Source organism: Meleagris gallopavo, chromosome 1, assembly GCF_000146605.3.
Source record: "Meleagris gallopavo isolate NT-WF06-2002-E0010 breed Aviagen turkey brand Nicholas breeding stock chromosome 1, Turkey_5.1, whole genome shotgun sequence".
NCBI classification, from domain to species: Eukaryota; Metazoa; Chordata; class Aves; order Galliformes; family Phasianidae; genus Meleagris; species Meleagris gallopavo.
This window is the reverse complement of record NC_015011.2, coordinates 106,634,032-106,647,719: the sequence shown is the minus strand read 5'-3', so window position 1 is coordinate 106,647,719 and position 13,688 is coordinate 106,634,032.

Genomic DNA, 13,688 nt, shown 5'->3' with positions numbered 1-13,688 from the left:
AAGAAAGAAAAAAAGAAAAAAGTCCCTGAAAGATGGCAACATAATTTTAATTTTGGTGGAACTGAGGCTTGTCAGAAAACTCAATCTTGCTCTTAGATTCAAAAATATGCTAGACAAGTAGCAGTGATAATGGACTGTAACATCATGTAATTGACTGACTGTCGTGAAAGTAATTAAAAACATTTATCAGCATAGAAAAACTACACTGAACTTTCTAAAGTATTTTACAAAAACCACCCCAAGCCACATGATATGCCTCAAAATTAATAAGTACCATGAGTCACTTCTTGCCTAATGTCTGTCAATATATTTATCACCTGGAAAGAAACAGGAAATGGCTTACAGTAAATTGCACAGGCAGCCCAATGTCCTATATGCTGATGATGAAGAAGGAGTGTCTTCTGCTGACAGAGTGGCTTTTGAGAATGCAGGACGTGTTGTGTACAGGCATGACCTAGAACAAAGGAAGTACTGACTCCAAACTGGGCTCAAAAAGCGTTGCAATATTCCTTCATCATTTGTCGATTTCTACATAGCCAAACACAAACTTATAAGAACAACCTTATGGATTGGATTGAGAGGGTAAAGGAAGAGTTTAGATATCTTTTTATTGCTCTATGTCTTAGGAAAGCCCAAAGAAAAAAGCTAATGAAGACTTACCATGCAATCAGACATCAAACTAACAACATCTGGAATAAAAATGGTGTTACAAATTACACAGAACAACCATGTTTGTCTCTGTAAAATAGGCTTGGCTTCTTTGGATGCTATGGTTGTTTAAAAATAACTGAAAGCAAGATTATATTCTTAGGAGCAAAGAATATGTGTTAAGCACATAGGCTGGAGTGAGGTCTCACAGGATGCTACTTTAAGGTGAGTAAGATGTGTATGCAGCTTGCTTACAGTAGTGTGGTGAAACAACTAAGCTGCTACAGTATCAAGTGAGTATGGAGTGTAATTGAGGACATCCTAATATTTTTGCATTGGACTTTGGTGATGAATTCTGTATTGTGGATGATGAAATGTTAGAGAGAGTTTAGTAAATCATGTAGGTTCTGAAATACAGTCCCCAAAGGAGAGACCGAAGAAGCTCACTCTTCAGCTTCTTAGTACCTAGAAGCAAATTATTTATTCACAGATGGATGTGTATTACCAACAGCTAGAAGTTAAAATGCAAAGATTGAAGCTAGTTAACAATAAGAGTGAGAATAAATGCCCTGTTTTAATGATGACAAGTCCTTTAACATTTACCATTTATATCAAGGCAGAATGACTTGCAGAAAGATATGCTCTAGCATAACCAGAAATTATAAACTAGAATCACAAGGAAAAACAATGAACTGTATTGAGATAGATAATATTTTTATTCTTCAGATCAATTAATCTCTCTTAAATAATAATAATAATAATAATAATAATAATAATAATAATAAAGTGTGCTGTCCAGGGTACTGAACATAAAAGCTATTTTTTGTCATGCAGTAGGAAAGATCTGAAAAACTTAAGAGACAAGAAATAAATATAGAAATGCATACTAGAGTGGAAAAAAAAAAACCACCCGTCATTTAATATTTGCTTCTGTTAATGTTGTTTGTTGTTAGACATTCCTTCCACTCCCTCCTTTCTTCCCAGCCTTCCTACCTTTCTCGATGGATGAGAATTTTTGTGTAATTCTTTGTCTGTTCATTGGCCAAGCATTGCAAGATGCATAAGTTGTGCAAAAACTTAATTTCAAAATAATAGTCTTAGTTCTGTTCTTGAATGAACTACTTCTTAAGGACTGATTTTGGCATATTATTCATGTCAGTTGTAAAGAAAGCTTTATAGAGAAGATGTTGTCCAATCTGCCATGCTATATTAAAAATAGGCTTTTTGTGTGTGCGTGCGTGTGAGATATGAATTGGTGTTCTACAAGATAGAGCCGAAACAGTTCTACTCTTTCTGTTCCTCTCAAAGTAAATTCTAAATTGAATTTCAGAAGTGCTTCCTATTTCTGAAAAAAATATTTTCAGACAGTAATTTCTGCATGTAATCCAGAACACTACATGAACTGTGCTGAATTTTATAGAATATTAGTTCTTTACAGTCCGTCATCTAATTTTTATGCCTTCTTGGAAAGTAATAATTTCATTCTCTTCAGCAAAAAAGTGTAAGAAAATGTTCTCTTGCTCAGTTGGGATCATACATGAAACATACTCCTTTATTCTTATGTTTGCCTTTTAACTTTGTCGTCTCCCCTTGTCTTGAGAAGTCACAATATCTCTGAGATCAGAGAAGGTCATGCTCTGTACACTTGTCATTCTTGATTGTAATCCCATGCTTCATTTTCTTTTCCCTAAGGACAGACAGGCAGAAAGACCATATATAAAATCACAATTATCTTTTCTGAAGCAATTATGCCAGAAGAAAGATATAGACCATTGATGGTAGAGTCGTTGTTAAAATAAACTGTCCTTTTCTCTCAAAATGTGTGTGTAACTTGCTGTAGGAATTGTTCAAGCCATCTTTCTGCTCTGAAGTACATAATAATGCAATTTAGTTCAATTTTGTTAGCTTGAGGAAATATTAAAAAAAAAAAAAAAATGCAGCTGCAGGTTTGACATCCCAGTGACTGCTAGGGTAAGCTACAGTAGCTTTTCGCTTAATGCATACCAGTAAGTGCCTAGAAATTTTGTGAAAAGATGAAAAAACAGTGGCATCAAGTGAGTTGGGGAACTGAAGGGACTGAGGGTGTCTCGGAGGTAAATTGGACAGATGTCCTGTGAAACAATGGAAACAAAAGGAATTCAAACAAACAAAAGGAAACATTAAAACTTACAATTTCCTGCTTGGATATGATCAAGTTATTTTCTAGGGTTCATAATGTGACGTGTTTTCCAGTTAGAATCCTTCAGCCATGTGGAATGAGTGATAAGTATAATCTGGTTTTGTTTGAACATGACAGCATGAGAATGTGATGTAGTGGCCTAGTCTGACTGGTGTAGATAGTTAGCAGTTGAGGATGAAGTTATGAATAACATTGTTTATTTATTGGCGGGGGCTTAAAGAAAGCTGACATTTTGTATGAAATAATAGGTAAATGGTTTTTAAAATGATTGATACAAATTTTCCAGTGCATAAAATGACATTTATTTCAAATTATTTGTTTGCTTATCCTAAATTTCTAGGTCACCCAGGTAGTTTAGGTGAAGAATGTTCCTGATTTCATGACGCTTATCAAATTCAGCATGCAAATGTGCACAGAGTTCTATTATAAGACTTGATATGGGAATGTGACAGTATGTGTCACCTCAGATACATAAATGATGTTATTTTCCTTCTTTCTTGGGTGGAAGGGGGCAAAGTTTAGTCACACAGACCTGAATACATCCATCAAAACAGAAGGGTTTGAATGAGCAGGTTTCATATAGCTTGGAGACAGTTTAGCGTTTCTGAAAATAAAGCTTAGACTGGGAAGGAGTAACTCAAAGACCAAAGGCAGATCTTATGCTTGTGAAATATTCCAAATGAATTTGAAATCTATGCAGATAGGACTTGATGACTTTGCGATGTTTTCCGATAATTCTGATCAGATAGGAAGAAGTAAATTTCCTTGTAGTTAATTCCTTATGGTACTTCCACTCTATCACATTCTTTACACATTGGTATGGCATTTGATATTGTGATGATCTGGTTGCAACCCTAACAAATCTCTCAAGTACATTGAGGAAAATTTTGCACTGCTAAAAATTACGAACGCGCAATAATTACTCCTGGAAGATCTATACAGGCTGCATTCTTAGTACGTATACACTGTGCTAAGTCTTTTTGTCTTTGTATTAGTAATTAAATACGTGAGGTCAGTGCAGTGATACAAGCTTTATATTTGCATATATAACTGTATTTAAACTTTTTTTATCTGAATTGCATGCAGATGTTCTAAAATAATAGCTTAAATACAAGTATAACATGTAAGCTGAATATTCATGTGACGAAGGGGTTTCAGTAGCATTTAATTGATAGGCTCAAATGACAGCTTTATTTTTTATTCAAATAGCCACCACTAGAATCATAACTGCATCTGATGTTTTATGATGCTCATGATAAGGCAGAATATTAATAGAAAAGGTCTGACAGTCTCGAAAAAAAATTTTGTTAAAACAACTGCTTGAACAAAAAAAAACATTTTAAAGATGTAGCATCTGCCAGGCAGGTGAAAAAGATTTTGTATTTATAAGTGCTTCAGACACGCTACACTTTCCTTAGTCTTTATTACAGGGAATAAATGCCTGCTCCCTGCTAGAAACTACTGAACTATGCTGAGTTGTTAATACAAACAGCTTAATAAGAGTAGTTGTTTGACCTCTGTAAGTGGTATAAGGAACATGTGGGAAGGATAGTCCTGGAGCTGGGGGCTTACTTTGGAGTGATGCAGTGTCATCGTGAAGTGGGAAGGGAATAACGTGCACTGTGTGGAGGACATAGCTTGAGACTCTTGGGAAAATAATGTCAGGAGAATGCAGAGGGGGTTGAGTCTGTTGGATAAAATTTGGAACATAGCTTTTTAGAGGTATGCTGTTGGTTCTCCCTGCATTAGTTCTTTGTATTTTTCCTTTTCTTGTGCTTATAATATTAGTTATCACAAATAGTCATTTCTGATGAGATATTAATGTTAGCAGACTAGTTTAACAGATCTCCTATTTGTACTTCGGTTTTTCTAGGAAGTCAACAAGATTCACTCTCACTGACAAATATTCACATAAATTCACTCATAAATCCAGAACACTCTTATTTTCTACCATCAGCTCAGTCATTGTGCATTATTTACCTGAGAGTCAGCCCTTTTTTTCCTCCAGTTAACCTTGTCTGTCTTACTCAACTCTTTCCATATGAAGTATATTTGAAATCTGATTTATTCTGTACTGGATAAGGAGTACATGGAGACTCCAATTCTATGCATCATCCAGATTCTTTTTATTAAATCAACCATCAATAATCAAAAGAAAGACAATTTTTTCCAATTCTATGGACTACTCAGGTGAATCCCAATCCCCAGCTGCTTAGTGCGGTCTCTGTGTTCAGTTTCCCAGCCACCCGCTACCTTTGACACTAAGAATACTTTCTCAGTTCGACATGTTTAATATTACCCATTTTACTTTTCCACAGCACTTTATAAGATACAGAATACACATTGCCCTTTGAAATAGACTTTGTTTAGCTTGGCTATAATTATGTTTCTTCAAGCACCTATTTGTATTTACCCTAGTTAATTTATATGGCAGTGGCTCAGGGCCTGACGTGCCATATTTACCAGGGGAGGGCCTAAACATTCCTGTTTTCAAGTGTTAGACAGAAAACAATGCAAGTCAACGTATGTGTCAGAGTGTGATATCTCACTTCTTTATTTACTTTAAACCTCTTGTGCACTGCCAAATTTTATTGCCTTTTTTTTTTTCTTCACTGCAACCTTCTCATATTAATTACAAGCAACACAACCCATGTTGAAACACCACCTACATTCTCCTCTTTCCTCCCTAATTTCCTCCCTAAACAAGCTCTCCTATATCAGGCAGTGGTAAACTTTTGTATGAATGCCTTTTAGTAACAAACCTTTGAAAACAGCCCAAACCCTATGGTTGTGAACATTTGTAATGAACTCTGATTTAGGATGATCCTTTGAATTGAAAGATTGCATCTTGATTTGTGAGTAGCTCTTGACGTTGCCTTCCAAATCTTTTGCACAGAAGGTGTAACTACAATTCTGTTTGTACTTGCCAAGGAAGTTTTACTTTCACCCAGTTATTCTGTTTTAACCTGAAAAACAAATGATCCAAATGTGTATTTTCATGAAAAATCTTCAGGAAAAAACCAAAAAACCATCTGATGCTAATTTCCTTTTTTTTTTTTTTCTGTTACAAGGTTCATAATTCATTCTTGATAGGCAGCAAGTGAGTCAGCAGAAACCTTCATCTTTTCCTGGAATAGATGCTGCACCTTTCACAAAGGACCTTATTTTATTTCATCAAGCTCTCTTCTCTGGCTGATTTTTGTATTTCAGGGAAAAAGTTGTTTTTCTTTATCTAAGACCACTTCTGCTCATAATTCCTTAAAAAAAAAAAACAAAAAAACAAAAAAACACTTTTAATACTCAGCTCTATTTCATAGCAGTGAATAGTGTAAAAGGCTGATCACGGGGAAAATAGTCATCATGTGGTTCAGAGCAACCCAGAAGATCTAAGCTTAGTTCCCAGCTTTCCCAATGGTCTTCTCCTTTAGATAGGCAGTTAAATAAATGGGACACAAGTGCCTAGCTGCCTTCAGCTATTATGAAAATCTTGCTGGGTGCCAACCTATATCTCCAGGGGCAAAATATGATTACATCCCTGAAAGTGTTGGCCACCATCATGTGACTGATCTCTCTTTGGAGCTTCTGGCTGTTCCTGTCATGAAAGCAGTAGCTACTAACAAGTGGAATGAAAAGTGCCTCTGTTCTACATTTCCTATATCTAATTATTTCCTTTTCTTTTATGATAGCAGACAGGGGAATGAAATGATATTGAATGTGACAGTGGACTGGTTTATAATGAAGCAAGTTTTTCAAAATCCAAGCGATTTTGACATTTTTTTTTAGAGAATGGCATGTTAAAATGCTTCTAGCTGGCTGGAAAATGTAAGTACTGTATTTGTCAGAAATTTCTTCAAGGAACCTGACAGAACAATGGTACAATATATGACACAGTACAATTAATAACATCAATAACTTTATATTAACTGTTATTCTGGTGTCTGGCTTAGAGCAGCTATTACAAGAGTGAGTTGGCAAGGCACCATCTATTCCATTTAACTTTTGCCTTCACCCAAGTCATCTTGCTAGTAAAATTCTGTCTCTCTCACTCTTCTAGCATTTTTCTCTCCATTCTTTTTGTATGATGTCTATTAGTACAACCTGTACCTGTTGCAAAATTTACCTCTGTGCTATTTTTTGTTTGCCAAAAAAAGCAAACACATTAATTTCTTTGTGCATTTTAGCACCTCTATGTTTTTCACTGTTAGCAAAGCTGAAAGTGAAAGGAAAAAATGGAAGAAAATGTTACCGATGAGGGAAGCAAGCAAATTAATTATTTGTCAAAGAGAGGCAATTAAGCAATTGGACTTGAAGAATGTTTTAAATTTTCAACTCTGATGAAGGCTTTTCTGATATTAAAAGCTGTATTGTAGTCAAAAAGATAGCTTTCCTTTGCTAACCTTCCCTCTCTCCCAGTGGCAGCCTGTGTAAAACTTGATATTTTGGTTCATTTTTTCTTCTAGCTTCACTCTTCTCTGTGCAATTCTAAATATTCATTTTCTAAAGAAACTGCATAGAAGCCTGGCAATGATATTCCTTTGGCTACTCTTAGAAATAAAAGCTGGAGCCTGCTGATGCGGCTGTGCTAAGTAATTAACCAGGACTCAGTGTAATTGATCAGATAGAAAGGTGGTGTCAGAAGTTAGAAGTAGGCTCTCCTGCTGGAGTAAGGGTCTGGAATGATCAATGCTGAAGGAAAGAGATCATGGGAACAGTCAAATCCTGAGTTTTCTCTACAGTATAGAGAGAAAAATTGTGTGAGGAAGTATGAGGGAAAAGGAGTTGTAACTGCTCACTAGGACATGTGGGCACTTTTTACATTCTGAGAGTGGAGATGGTAGCTAGTTGTAAACATCCTTTAACTTAATAGGGGACATAATAGCATCTTGTTTTTCTTATGTATTGTAATTTTTAAGGAGAATACATACTCTTGAACCCTGAAAACCTCTCTTGACCCTTAGTCTTAAGCACCTTAACTGAAATAAGTCATCTTACTTTAAAAAGGTGATATGTCTTTCTGGAGTGGCAAAAAGCATTGGGTTCAACTGTCTTTCCATGTTAGCTTCTAGAAAAAACAAAGAGCTGAAAGCTATCAGAACACTTTACAAATCATCTTTTTACTGCATGTTGAAATATTTAGGACTAAAGCCTTTGTTTGTGATAATCAATAGAATCTGAAAGCTAAGACTAACAGTAGCTAACCCATTTTGTCTGTAAAACAAAACTGAATAGCTTTTTGTAGCTTTCAGTTACGTACAGGTTCTAAGAGGAGAGACCCTTCTTTCTCATAATCCCTCAACATAAAATGGAAGAAACAAATATAAAGGAATGACAGATTCCTCAAGCATTAAGTCATACCAGAGCAACTGCAAGAGCTGTTCTGCAGGACAGAAGCCAAGGGACTGGGTTTGGGGGTAAAAAACCCCACTGTGAGGAGTGAAACCATAGCATGGTAGCATGCATGCATTGGGAGTGACTCCCAGCATTCAGAGGTAACTTGGCACTCAGGAAAGCCATGAGGCAGATTTGAGCTGGAACACTCTCATAAGTTTTTAATAACAATCTTCGTATTATGTATGCATAAGTAACTAGGGTAGGCTTTTCCTCTTATCCACTTCACTTTAATTTTAAGAAAACAAATACCCTTTAACTTGAATACCCATAGGGTACCATCTTACTGGATGATGTTTAAGGAAAGCACATTAATAAAACAAACCTTAAGAGTGTTTCTTTGGATCAGTCTTTGAAAGAAGGGAAGTTGGCAGTGAAATTATATTGTTCATCTATCTTTTTAGTCATTGGAAAAATTACTTTGCTCATGGCTGAATCAGAATCAAGGAAAGGGAATATATGCTTAAATATTGAAGGAATAATTTGTTTAGTTTGGTCAGCAAAGTTAATGTTCTGGCCCAGCCAGCCAGTTCATAAATACTTACACTGAGGCCATGTGAGTTTTGCTTAGAAGAGTAAAGTAAAATATAAGTGTGGTATGCTTCCATGGAAATAATACTTATTTCTACATGCTGCTTGGTTGGTAACCTCTTGTTTTTTCCTGCTTTTCTCTCCCAATAAAATGCAATTTATTCAAGTTTTCATATCATTTAAAACATCTTTTTTTCACATATTCAGAGCTAACCAGTCACATTTTGACAGACTGGGTTAGATTGACTGGATTTATGCTTTATGGATGCTGAATCTCTATAAATGGCCCAATCAGAAAAGGCAAACTAAGTTACTCTAAAGTGCTCTGGAGATATGTTTATGTTACTGATACAGCAAATTATACTGTATTATAATACAGACAATTATATCAATATACATATATTGTAGGTATATACATTAATGTAACACATTATATTAATATACTGATACAGACAATTATATTATATTAAAGGCAAAGGTTTTAATTGTATGTTCCCATTCATGATTTATCCATGTATTATCTTTGTTTTTCGTATTCACACACTTAAAGAATTTCCTTTGCATATAATACAAAGTTTCAATGTGTGTGCAGTAACTTGTAGTCTATTTGCCATACAATCATTTTGTTTTCTCAGAGGTTGTTTAACTTGTCGCACAGCTTGTAGTGGTGAGACTATAAAATGTGTGTGTATAAATTCTGTAGTGGAAATGTAGTTTTTTTTTTTTTTTCCACTTTCGTAAACCGAAATACATTGTTGAAATTCTTGCAAAGGAACCAGACGGTGGCTGCTTACTTCCCAGATGGTTTATTCATCAAACAGATTATGCTTTTTTTCTGTGTTTTTTTCTTTTTTTTTTCCTGCCTAGCCATTGGGATTTTGTGAGTGCTGCTGCATGTATTAGATAGGATAGAAGTTTAAAAGAAGAAAACAAACAAACAAACAAAAAAAAAAAAAGGAATTTTAGTTACTCTTTTGCTTCAGAACATGCATAAAGTTATCTTTCTAGAAAGACAATATGTTATTTGGTGAACCGCAATGCTAAAACGTAAATTGCATTGTATCTCTTGCAACAGAGATGCAAGAATTGATCAGCACAAATCTTGGGCAACTCAAATGAGGTTCTTACTCTAGAATCAGTCTTGAACTTTCTTTTACATGGCACAGCAATATTACAGTGAAAGCTTTTTTTTTTTACAGTATTTTTGCTACTTTTGCATTATGTACATCAACTGTTCAATCCAACCAGTTGTTCAATCCAACCTTTAAAACAAAACATAAAATCTGGTCAAACCAGGTTACTCTTTATGGATAAATTCAAATGTATCCTCCTGGATATAAGTGGGATATTCTAAAAATTGCTCAGAAAGCCAATTCAAGAGTACTATTCGAATGTTGTATAATATGCAATTAATGATACAGGCTCTAGAGGAGGCAGTGATGGAGTACAATTCTAATCTTCTGAGCGTCTGCTTTTGCAAAACTACTACATATTGGAGAAGAATAGAAATAGTGTTATAATCCAAAAGTTTAGAGAAGAGAGGCTCTTTTGGAATCTCCCAGCTAAGAAGTTTGTCATATTTACTTGAGAATTACTGAGTGCAGGGCTATTTTTATTAGAAAATATTGATTGAGTGAGAATGTGCAGCGTCTGATGCACGGACACAGATGTAAATGATCTAAATTGTTTATTACAAGTTCTCACATCACTTATATACCTTCACAAGTTTTCTTTTTCTAGCTTTCCCATCCACCTCTACATGTCAACAGAGCATTCTACAGAACACTCTTCAACCATTCACACAGGTGCTTATCCAATCAGAGCCATGAGACGTTCTTTCTTCTTCTAGAGATGTCCTTGGTTCTCATGCAGTTTATCTTGCTCCACAGCTTCTGCTCTTAACAGTTTTACTTGTATTCCCACAAGAATGGAACTTCAAAGATAATCAAGTCAATGTTGACATTGTCCTTGATGACTTGATTGTTGCTTCTGATTGTACTTCTGTTGCAGTGTTTGACCACATCCATGGAAAAGAAATTTTTCCTAATATCTGGTCTGCCTCTCCCATGCTACAGCTTTGTGTCACTCCCAGACATCTTGTCACTGATTAGCAGGGAGCAGAGCCTGGCATTTCCCTCTCTACTTTGCTTTCTCAGGAAGTTGCAGAGAACAATGAGGTCACCTCTCAGCTCTGTTTTTTCCAAACTGAACAATCCAAGTGCACTCACCTTCTCCTCATAGGACATACCTACCAGTTCTCTTAACAGCTTAACATCTTTTTTATTTTATGGAGCTCAGATATTAAATTTGCCCTGTGTATATCCATTGAACAGCATCTGAAATCTGTGTTTCAACTTGAAGCCTTCATCTAAAATCTAGTTAGAAAACAAAAACAAAACAAAACAACAACAAAACCCATCACCAAAACGAAACAAAAAAACATCAACAAAAAACAACCTACAAACAAAGAAAAAACATGAAAAATTTGAAGCATACAGATGCTTCAGATTGTTATACATCAGTACCAAGGTTAAGCATCTTTCAAAGCCCTAGCTTTGAAATTTTCCATACTTATATGCATATTAATCATTTGACTAGGAAAATCCTTAGGAGCTGAAGATAGAAAGCGCCAGGTGTAATTAAGCATGTGTAATTAAATACCATTAAGAGCACCGCTTTACAACTAGACAGCAATTCTTTTTCTTCTGTTACAATGAAGAAAATTCTTTTTTTTTCCTCAGATTTTTTTGAAAATGGGAAAAGTGAAACAAGTAGCAGATTTATTTTATTCTTTGTGGAGCATGGCTAGAGAAAAATATCACTTGCTTTTTTGTCTAAATGTATTATATAAAAAAAGTAGTGCCCTGACCTTGGTGCTATATATTATGGCTGGCAGAAAAGTGCTCCCAAGTGTTCAAAATTCCAATTGCTGTTTTCTGGGCAAAAGCTCAATTTGATTTAGTGTCTCAGTTCCACTGGAACACACGTTCTAGCTGAAGAAATAAGGGACAGTTAGCTTTCAGTTCCCCACCTGATGCAAATATATTTCCATCCTAACACTGAATAAATACAATCTTAACCTTCTGTTTATAAATTTCCATAAAGCAGCATACACTTGTGTAAAGTACCTGCACCTTACAATTATGTCATTGCTAAATTGTTGCAGTCCTATATTATTGCACAGACTTTGCTCCTTCAGACATCTTTTATGCTTAGTATTACTGTTGTGTCATGCTTTGTCATTACTGTTTTGTTGCATTCTTTATCTCTACCTTGCTTCAGTATTGACAGCACTGCTTGTCCATTGCCACAGGACTGCACAGAGTGCAATTCTGAAGATGTTCTCCTTCTCTGCTGGTGCAGCTGGAAAATATACCTGGGTGTGCTGGCAGCCCAACATCTTCTGTTTAACTGCAGGCCTTCTAAAACTAATGCATTGATATTCTTGGCTTCAATGCTAGCTTGAAATGGGACTGTGAGGTCATTTGTCTGTAAATTTCATAGCTGCTATTCCTCTCCTTATCTCTACTTCAGACATATACTGATATTGTAGTCTCCATGATGACAATTTGTAAATATCTCAAGCCTGCTATTGTGCACATACTCACACTGTTCTTACAGATCTTGCCATGTTGTCTTTCTACTTTTTTCCTCTTATGATCTCTGCCTTTAGAGTTTTTAGAGATTCTGGTCTTCTAGATGTCAATATGGAAGAAAGAAATCATAGGAAATGGCAGCCTGATCTGGTGGGTACCAGCCCTGCCCACTGCAGTGGGTTGGAACTGGTTGATCTTTGAGGTACCTTCCAACCCAAGCCATTCTATATTTCTACATTTCTATGAAGTACCAAGTGCTTATTGCTATAGATAAAGTCTTGAAGATGAAACTAATACTCAGAAAAGTTAAAATACCATATACAATCAAAACTGATTTTACCTTTTTGGTGGAAGCTTGTCTCACGTGTTGTCTCATATGTTTTAGACCTAGTAAATGCTGTTCATGTGATGTAAGTGATGCTATATGCTGCAGACTTTATGTTCACTTTACTCCTATTGCATGATAGAAAAACCATATCCTTTTTGAGTTGCTGTGAAAACCACTGTCTCTGAACTGTGAAGGGAGCAGTTAGAAACAGTGTCTAGTAGCTTTGTACCAGACAAAAATTCTTAGCAGTAGGAGAACCTTCCAACTACAATACTGTCCATGTCACCTGGCTAATACTTGATTTACTAGTAATGCTGAAAATTTGTTACTGCCATAAATGGGGAAACTTTTCTGAGACATTACACATCTAAAGAAAATGGGAGATTATCCATTGCTACTTCATGCACTGATAGTAGCTATTATTTATGATGAGACTAGTTCTAGTATTATTTATGATGAGAGTAGGTTTTCTTAGGACTCTGTTAGCAACATAAATCCTTTCAAATTGTTACGTGTCACTATCAGTGTCTTTATATCAATTACTGTTTAATCTCATCCCCAACATTCAAATCTCACATTAACTGCTGGGAAATTCATCAGTCTGTCAAATTTGCTTTTACACATTATTTAGAAAAAAAAAAAGAAAGAAGAAAGGAGTAACGAGAGTTTGGTGAATGAAATTCTGCTGTAAAGAGTTGAAGGAAAACAGAGGACATCTTCACATAAAGTAGTTGTTTGGACCTTCAGATGTATTAAATTAACCAATTGCATTCCTGAAGAAAAGCAGATTTGTCTGCGTCATGCTTTCTAGCAACGTTTTACAAGATGTGTTAAGTTTAGAATGTCAGAAGGATACTGGTACAGGGCAGTCCAGGAACCTGCAAGCATCTCAGTGGTGGAGCTGAGCTTTACTCTGCAGCTGGGACTTTGTGAAAGCAAACAAGCTGTGACCTGAATACTTTTGTCTGTTTTTCTGTATGCATTTTGGTTAAAATCCTAGAAAATCTTCTTTTGAATG